The sequence below is a fragment of the Zingiber officinale genome, chromosome 6B (genome assembly GCF_018446385.1).
Source record: "Zingiber officinale cultivar Zhangliang chromosome 6B, Zo_v1.1, whole genome shotgun sequence".
Taxonomy (NCBI): domain Eukaryota; kingdom Viridiplantae; phylum Streptophyta; class Magnoliopsida; order Zingiberales; family Zingiberaceae; genus Zingiber; species Zingiber officinale.
In genome coordinates this window covers 86,437,668-86,447,346 of record NC_055996.1, presented here as the reverse complement: position 1 = coordinate 86,447,346, position 9,679 = coordinate 86,437,668, and positions in this window count along the sequence as shown.

Genomic DNA, 9,679 nt, shown 5'->3' with positions numbered 1-9,679 from the left:
CAGTTTATGGCCCAAGGATTTATTGTCGTCGCTTGGCCTATAAAACCTTCTACTTGAACCCAGGGTTTATAGTCGTCGCTCGACTGTTAATCTCTGTTGCGCTCGAGTTTATAGCCGCCACTCGGCAGTTATTACTTCCACATGAGTTTATAGTCGTTGCTTGGCTGAAATAAAAGAATCACATTGGTCAAATGTCTACATTTTATTTGTTAAGTGTAGTTGTTCAATTAATTTATATTGTAGATAACATGGTGTGTGGTGTCACACACAGAAGATCATGTTATCAGTTCTTTATAAATTATAAACAGTTGCTCACGACTAAGATGGAAAGGAACAAACCATTGGAATAGTCGTAGTGTAATTAGGTATTAGTTTATCTTGACTAATAAATTACACTAGTACACTCTAATTGTATTAAGTATGACCATTTTAGGTAAGTTCTTTTTATACTGACTTAATAAAAGAACTAGACCTTAGTTATTATGGAAGTGTGTGCTCTTAATCCTAATATAATAATAAGAACATATATTTAGTATTTATTTCTTTAATTTATCAAAGGGTGAGATTTAGCTAGATAAATCAATAAGCCTAATAAGTTGAGAAATGATATTACTTATAGTGTGTGTTGTTGATTATAAAAGGAAACTGTGTCCTAGTAATCTAGGTTGAGAATGTCCCCAAGAGGAGCTCATAAAGATTGTCATGTTAAACTCTGTAGGTGGACTTAGTCCAACATGACAATGAAGTTGAGTGGTACTACTCTTGGAGCTAGATATTAATTAAGTGAGTTGTCAGTAACTTACTTAATTAGTGGACATTTGTTATCTTAAACACAGGGAGACCAACACACTCATGATAAGGAGCCCATAATGTAATTTGGGATTGGTGCGGTAGTGCAATAATAACTCTCTAGTGGAATGAGTTATTATTGATGAACTTGAGTTGTGTGTTCAGGGCGAACACGGGATACTCAAGCTCATCAGAAGGCCAAAACCAATTTCTCCTCTAAGTCCCTGTCGTAGCCTCAATAAAGCCTCAAGTCCACCCATGAAAAGCCCATCTTGGTGTCCAAAAAGGGGCCGACCCATGGCTTGGTGACCAAGTAAAAGGGGCCGACCATAATCTCCTTAAGGTGGTCGGCCACAAGAATTTTGAAGGTGTTGGAACCCCAAGGTTGTTTTGGTGTGATCAACATGTTAAGTTAGGTCCTGTGTGTTTCTAACCTTGTGTCTAAGTGTGCAGGAGCTTAGGAACACAGGTAGTCGAGCGGAAGACGCAGCTAGCGAGAAGGACGGCAGTCCGAGGGACGAGGTGCTGCGGAAGAGTACACCGGCGGACGAGAAGGAAGCGTGCGGTAGTTCCGAGGGACGAAAGCTAGAGCGGAAGATTGCTCGGGCAGCAAGAGACGCAGCTAGCGAGAAGGTCGGTGACTGAGGGACGAAGACTGCGGATGAGTACGCTGGCGGACGAGAAGGAAACACGCGGCAATTCCGAGGGACGAGAAGCCTGAGGGAAGTCCGCTCGAGAAGACCGGAAGTTGGGTTCGGGTGAGCCCTTTTCCGAATGGCAGAGATCACCCAAGTGAGCAGATCCGGAGGAGAAGAACCGGACCGAGGCGGGACTGAACCAGAGAAGAGGTCCTGGACGAAAAAGTCAACGGCTGTTGACTTTGGGCTCCGGGGCGCCCGGAGCAGCCCGGGGCGCCCGGAACCCTTCCGGGCGCCCGGACCCAGTATTTTCACCAGATCGAGTCAAAACTCGATCTGAACGTTGGGGGATAAAATTTATCCCCCCCAGGGCACCCGGAACCCTTCCAGGCACCCCGACCAAGGCTATAAATATAGCCTTGGTCCAGAAGCTTTTCATAAATTCAGAACTCACGCATTTCTTTCAAACACTTGTACGCTTTCGGTAGTTAGCTTCTGTTGTGCGCTTCAACTTTGTAAGAGGCTTCTCCGCCTGAAGGAGAAATTCTAGTGCGATCATCTTTCTTGGATTAACAACCTCCCCGGTTGTAACCAAGTCAAAACCTGGTGCCTCGTTTTCTGTTCTGATCTTAGTTTATTGCTTTGATTATTTTACAAGTGTCAGTTTAAGAGTTCGAGAATGGTTGGTTTGTGTTTTGATTTCTACAGGGCTATTCAACCCCCCCTTCTAGCCGGCCCAACGGTCCAATAAGTGGTATCAGAGCCGAGGCGCTTCAGGAGGACTAACCGCCGAACGAAGCAACGTCATGGCCAGACCAAGCATCCATCCGCCGAAATACGAAGGGGACATCTCTACGTGGAAAAAACTGATGCAGGTATTTCTTACAACAGATATTGAACTATTTTTAACAATGAAATTTGGCTTTGAAGCTCCAGAGGACAAGGAAATAGATAAATGGACAAAAAAGGAGCAGGCTGACTTCGTGGCGAACGACAAAGCAGAGTATCATCTGCTAAGCGTTCTTCCGCCTCAAGAAGTCAACAGGATCGGTAAATACAACTCCGCAAAGGAACTTTGAGAGAAGTTCCTCGAGCTGCACGAAGGTACGTCCGAAGCCAAACTCGCTAGACGAGATCTGCTTCGCAATCAGCTCACTAGCCTGCGACTTGGGGAAGACGAGACAGTCGCACATCTGCACTCCAGAATAAAAGAAATCATCACCGAACTCACGAATCTCGGAGAAAAGGTAAGTAACCGAGATTCGCTCAGGTACGCCTTAAATTCATTTCCAAGAAATTCAAAATGGGCATCACTAGTAGATGCCTTTTACATTTCGAAGGACTTAGAAAAAATTTCATTAGAAGAATTTTTTTCAACATTTGAAGTGCATGAGACAAGATGTGCAGGAGTGAAGGAGCCCAAGAACAACGTCGCCCTCAAAGCTTCGAGAGACGAAACTGAGTCGGAATCTTCTCTCGACGACGAGGAAATGGTAATGATGGTAAGAAGATTCAAGAAACTTTGTAAATCAAGATCTACTAACCATCAGCAGGGGAAGAAGAAAAGGACGATCCGCTGCTACCATTGCGACGAAGAAGGGCACGTTAAGGACAATTGCCCCAAGCTGAAGAGCAAGAACAAGGAAAAGGGTAAGAAGCTTATCCAAAAGAGAAAAGCCCTAAAGGCGACGTGGGATGATACGTCGTCGGAGTCGAAAGTCGAGGCATTCTCCGGACTTGCTCTAATGGCAAGTCATCAAGACGACGACTGCGAGTCAAGCTCTTCCGAAATGAGCATCGAGAGCATCGATGAAGGGGGAGCTTCATCAAAAGAAAGCAGCAGTTTAGGGGGAGACACGGAAAACGAACTCGATAAGGTAAGTCAGGTACGTTCTCTTCCTCCCGATAAACTTTATAAATTTGTTAAGTTATTAACTAAAGACTGCTGTAAATTAGAAAAAGAAATAAAAAATTTAAAAATAATTTTAGCTAAGTCTTGCCCTCTAGAAGAATTAGATAAATCAAAATTGGAAAATGAAAAATTGAAACTTGAAAATAATGATTTGAAAATTCAAGTAGATAATTTGAAAAACCATGCATGTTCATCTAAAACCAATGTTAGAAGATTTAATAATTTAAATTGGTACTTTAAACATCACCCTGGATAAATTAGAAACATTTCAAGAAAATATGTTCCTAAAAAATTTTTAGTTAATCCAGTAGGCTGGAACCTATATTAGGTTCCGAAGTCATGCTTAAATTAATTTTTAAATTTAAAATTAGCGCTTTAAGTGAGAAAATTAAACAAAGAATTTCTTTATGAGGCTTTGTCTAAGGAAGTGGTTGTTGCTCCAATAACCAAGAAGGCCTAGTGCCTCGCCACGACCTGGAAGCCAAAATATTGAAATAAATGTTTAATTAACTTACTAATAAAGCATTAATATAAGAATTAATTAGTGCTTTAAAAAGGGTTATTCAAAACATTTTTTTTCAATTTAGAAATTTACTAAGAAATTTTTAATTGACTAAATCATTTATGTGCTTAAAAATTCTCAAGTTAAAAGATTTTCTGAAACTTTAACCCTTAGATTGTTTCTCTTGGAACCCCATTTCTTTTGTGATCAAAGGGGGAGAAGGGAAAATATAAGTCTAGGGGGAGGTAGATAGATTTAATTTTTTGTCTATTTTTTTTACTGAGGTAGATAGAGTTATTTTTTTTCTATCTTTTTGTACTTAAATTACAAATTAAGTTAAGTTACTTAATTTTGTTTAAAGTCTATTTTACCCTAGCTTAACTTGGGTTGATCACACCAAAAAGGGGGAGATTGTTGGAACCCCAAAGTTGTTTTGGTGTGATCAACATGTTAAGTTAGGTCCTGTGTGTTTCTAACCTTGTGTCTAAGTGTGCAGGAGCTTATGAACACAGGTAGTCGAGCGGAAGACGCAGCTAGCGAGAAGGACGGCACGCTGAGCGTCCGAGGGAGTACACCGGCGGACGAGAAGGAAGCGCGCGGTAGTTCCGAGGGACGAAAGCCAGAGCGGAAGATTGCTCGGGTAGCAAGAGACGCAGCTAGCGAGAAGGTCGGCGACCGAGGGACGAATACTGCGGATGAGTACGCTGGCGGACGAGAAGGAAACACACGGCAATTCCGAGGGACGAGAAGCCGGAGGGAAGCCCGCTCGAGAAGACAGGAAGTTGGGTTCGGGTGAGCCCTTTTCCGGATGGCAGAGATCACCCAAGTGAGCGGATCCAGAGGAGAAGAACCGGACCGAGGCGGGACTGAACCAGAGAAGAGGTCCCGGACGAAAAAGTCAACGGCTGTTGACTTTGGGCTCCGGGGCGCCCGGAACCCTTTCGGGCGACCGGACCCAGTATTTTCACCAGATCGAGTCAAAACTCGATCTGAACGTTGGGGGATAAAATTTATCCCCCCCAGGGCGCCTGGAACCCTTCCAGGCGCCCCAACCAAGGTTATAAATATAGCCTTGGTCCAGAAACTTTTCATAAATTCAGAACTCGCGCATTTCTTTCAAACACTTGTACGCTTTCTGTAGTTAGCTTCTGTCGTGCGCTTCAACTTTGTAAGAGGCTTCTCCGCCTGAAGGAGAAATTCTAGTGCGATCATCTTTCTTGGATTAACAATCTCCCCGGTTGTAACCAAGTCAAAACCTGGTGCCTCGTTTTCTGTTCTGATCTTAGTTTATTGCTTTGATTATTTTACAAGTGTCAGTTTAAGAGTTTGAGAAGAGTTGGTTTGTGTTTTGATTTCTGCAGGGCTATTCAACCCCCCCTTCTAGCCGACCCAACGGTCCAACAGAAGGGTGTCGACCACATATTTCAAATAAGAAAGGGTGTTTTTGAATTTTTAAAATCTTCTCTTTGTAGATATCTACAAGTTTTAAAAGAGAGATTTAAAAATATAAAACTTTCCTTATTTGAATTACGCCACATGATTTAAAAGAAAATTTAAAAGTTTTAAAACTTTCCTTTTTTAACCATCCTCATGGTTTTATGAAAAAAGGAAGAGAACTTTTAAAATTGTAAATTTTCTATTTTTGTAACCATGTTAAAAAAGAAAATTTTAGAAGAGAAGTTTTAAATTTTAAAACTTGGTTTTAATTTTTAAAACTATCCTTTTTTAACATCCACATTGAGAAATTAAAAAGAGAGCTTATAAAATTTTATAAGAGCTTTCCTTCTTTGCTTATAAAATTTTTACAAAGTAATTTCTTTCCTTTTAAAGGGATCGACCACCCTTGCTTGGTGCCCAAGCAAGGGGTCGTCCAATCAAATCAAATTATCCAATCAATGATTTGGTGATTGATTCAATCAAGAGGAAAGAAAACGAAAAATAAAAGGGGAAAAGGAAAACAAGAGGAAGATTTTAATTTTTGTAAAAAGTCTTTGCTTATTTGCCTTGAGCAAGTAATAAAAAAAAGGAGAGGAGAGGCCTCATGACACATCAATTCTTATTCTCTTGGTGGAGTTCCTCATTGTGGCCGGCCCTCTCTCCCTCTCTTTTCCCTTTGCTCTCTTTTGCTGCTTGGTGGTGGTGGTGGCCGAAACTTAGAGAAGGAGGAGAAGCTCTTTGGGTGGTGTTCATCTTGGAGGATCGTCGCCCACACGACATCCAAGGCGAGGCGAGGAATATGATAGAAGATCTCGAGGTTATTAGCACACAAAGAAAAGGTATAACTAGTAATTATTTTTCGCATCATGCTAGTTATTTTTCTTTGTATGAATTCCAAACACAAGAGGCATTAGATTCTAGTTTTTCGAATTTGTAATTCGAGTTGTGTTTTTTTTTTGTTTTTAGAATTTGTGATTCGATTGTTCTTTTCGGTTAAACCTAATGTTATTTTAGAAAATTAAATATTGAATTTCTATTAAAGGCTTTGTCGAGGCAGTGGTGGATGATCCCATACCCAAGAAGGCCTAGTGCCTCGCCATGTTTGACCTGGGAGCCGATTTTAAAAATAAATATTTAATTAACTTTATAACATAGGTTAATTTGGATCAATAGTGTTAAGTTTCACTTGCGATCCAAATCTAAACCATTAAGAACAGATAAGTTAAATTTGGAATCAATAATGTTAAGTTCCATTTGCGATTCCTAATTTAACTTCTAAAGAACACAATAGGTTGTTTAGGAAAGGTTCGACACTTGTACAAAAATTTTGTATAGTGGAACCAGTACGATCTTCCTAGGACCAACCAACAATTGGTATCAGAGCTAAGGTTTGCCTCTGTGTGTTTTGGTTTTCAAATAGATTATGCACATGTCATACATAATTTAGGCAGGATAATAGTAGGATGTGCTAACTTTGTGGTTGCAGGCTTCAACTATTATGACATATAGATATTGTGTGTGATTGGACCCTTGGACATGTCAAGGACATTATTTTTGTGTGTGCATGATTGTATGTATCAAATACAGCAAGAGCTGTATTAGTTTTAAAATTTTACTTTTTTGTTCGATCTAGAATACATGTACATTCCTTTGTGGAATATAGGATCGATATATGTAAAATTCTATTTTTGTCACGGACCGTATCCTTGCGAGGCTTGGTGCTATTAGAGGACCAGAGGCATAGCGGAATAAGAAGCAAGATAGATGCGACGACTGGACCTGATGGCGGTGGCTAAAGATGGCAGCAGCTAGGGTTGGAGCACACGGAGGGCAGTGATGGAAAATGCCATAATAGTTGGAAAATTAATTTCCAAATTTATTGCTTTTATTTACTATAATGTGTGTGTGTGTGTGCATGCTTGCATAGGTTAAAATTCCTCACCTTAAATAACTAAGTGGAAGAGGAATTTTTAAAATAAATTCCACGGTCTCCATTACTGGTTTGTAAGTGATGCAAACAAACTTGCGCGTTGGCTCTGAGTGCCTTCCTTCATATCGGATGAGTTTGTTTACGGATCACTAGATCAAACTTTCATTTTGGATGACTATAGGAAATTAATTAAGAGCGTGTGATCTTCCCCATCGGAAGGGGCACAATCTTATTAATGGACTAAGTGTCAAGTAATGGTATACACTTAGGCACGTCTAATAGTATCCTCCCCATCGGAGTCACTGCTATTATTTGTGTGACCGAAGGAAAACCAACTATTAATTTTATTTATCATAAAGTTAGGTTGACAAGAATAAAATTAATGGGTAAAACCTCCTCTTACAAATGTTTGATTTATATACATCCACACTATCATGGCATGCAAAATTCACGATGATTTGAGGCGTTGGTTAATTTAAAATAGTATTGTTTGAGGAATCAATATTATTCTAAATTTAGAGTCTTGACCAAAGTTTATTTTGTGATTCTTAGGATGACTTTCAACCCACTGGCCATTATTCTGAAAGAGAATAGACTTACTGGTCCAAATTATATAGATTGGAAAAGAAATCTAGATATTGTCTTAACTACTGAAAGCTATAAGTTTGTACTATCAGAGGTATGCCTAGATACACCTAACAGTGATTCTACCCCAGAGGAGATTGAGTATCATAAGAAATGGGTAAAAGTATATGAGATGGCACGGTGTTACATTTTGTCTTCAATGTCAAATGTATTGCAACATCAACATCAAGATTTACCAACTGCTTATGATATAATGAATAATCTCAAAAAACTCTTTGGACACCAGAGTCGGACTTCTAGGCAAGAGGCAATGAGAAAGTTAATGACAGCCACCATGTCAGAGGGGACACCCGTAAGAGATCATATCCTCAAAATGATGGCTTATCTGAACGAAATACAAGTCCTTGGAGGAGAAATAGATGGGGAAACCCAGGTCGATATTATTCTCCAAACGCTGGCCAAAAGTTTTGAGCAGTTCCGCTTGAACTATAACATGAACAAAAGGGAGTATACGTTGGTAAAACTTCTGATAGAACTACAGGTAGCAGAAGGTATATTTCGTCACAGTTCTCAGATTCACTATGTTGAAAAGGGTTTTACTTCTAAGTCGAAAGGCAAGAAGAAGAAGAAACAGGTTGTTTCAGCAAAGAAGGTGAATAAACCTCTAGGAACAGGACCAAAAGCTGAAATGAAGAAGCTGAAGGGCAAGTGCTTCATCTGCAAGCAGTCAGGACATTGGAAGGCAGACTGTCCTCGTAGGAATCAGAACAATAAAGGTATATCTCATTCTCTAGTAGTTGAAACATGTTTAGCGGTGTTATCTACCAGCACCTGGTGTGTAGATATGGGAGTCACTGATCATGTATGCAACTCATCCAGGAAACCCGACGATTATTTGAAGGAGAGATAACCGTCTACATGGGCAATGCTACTAAGGTGACGACTGTTGTAGTAGGAGACGTCTACTTATCTTTTGATAGGAATAGAAGTTCAATTTTAAGAAATTATCTTTATGTATCCAGTTTAAGAAAGAATTTAATTTCAGTTTCTAAACTGTATTTGGATGGATATTCCGTTTCTTTCAATAACAATGTGGTTATAAAGAGAAATAGAGTTATTATCTGTTCTAGTGCATTGGTTGACAATTTATATACTTTAAATCCAATTTCTCCCTCAAGGCAACAAATGGAAATTAATAACACATCTTCTAACTCTAATAAGAGAAAAAAACCTTCGGAAATGAACCAAACATATCTTTGGCATCTAAGGCTTGGTCATATTAACTTAAGTAGGATTCAAAGGCTTATAGCCGATGGACTCTTGGGTTCATTAGAGTTGGAAAATTTTCCAACCTGTGAATCTTACTTGGAAGGTAAAATGACCAAGAGACCTTTTAAGGCCAAGGGGTATAGAGCCAAAGATGTGTTAGAACTGGTTCATTCTGATTTGTGTGGTCCTATGTCTATCCAGGCAAAAGGTGGTTTCGAATACTTTGTCTCTTTTATAGACGATTATTCCATATACGGATACATTTACTTGATGCACCGCAAGTCTGAGTGCTTTGATAAGTTCAAAGAGTACAAGGCTGATGTGGAGAAATGTCTTGGTAAAAGTATCAAAACACTACGGTCTGATCGTGGTGGCGAATACCTCTTAGGAGAGTTTAGGAATTCACTACAACAAAAACTCTCATAGACATCGGTGGAACAACAACAGTTTTAAGCAAAAACCGATGTCTTTGAGTATTTTACACCGGTTTTTCCAAAAACCGGTATCTATGAGCACAGATTTTCGCTCATAGACATCGGTTTTTTAGCCGATGTCTATGAGCGCCCTTTTTTTCGTTAATAGACACCGATTTTAACAGCGGTTTTTTAAAACCCGAT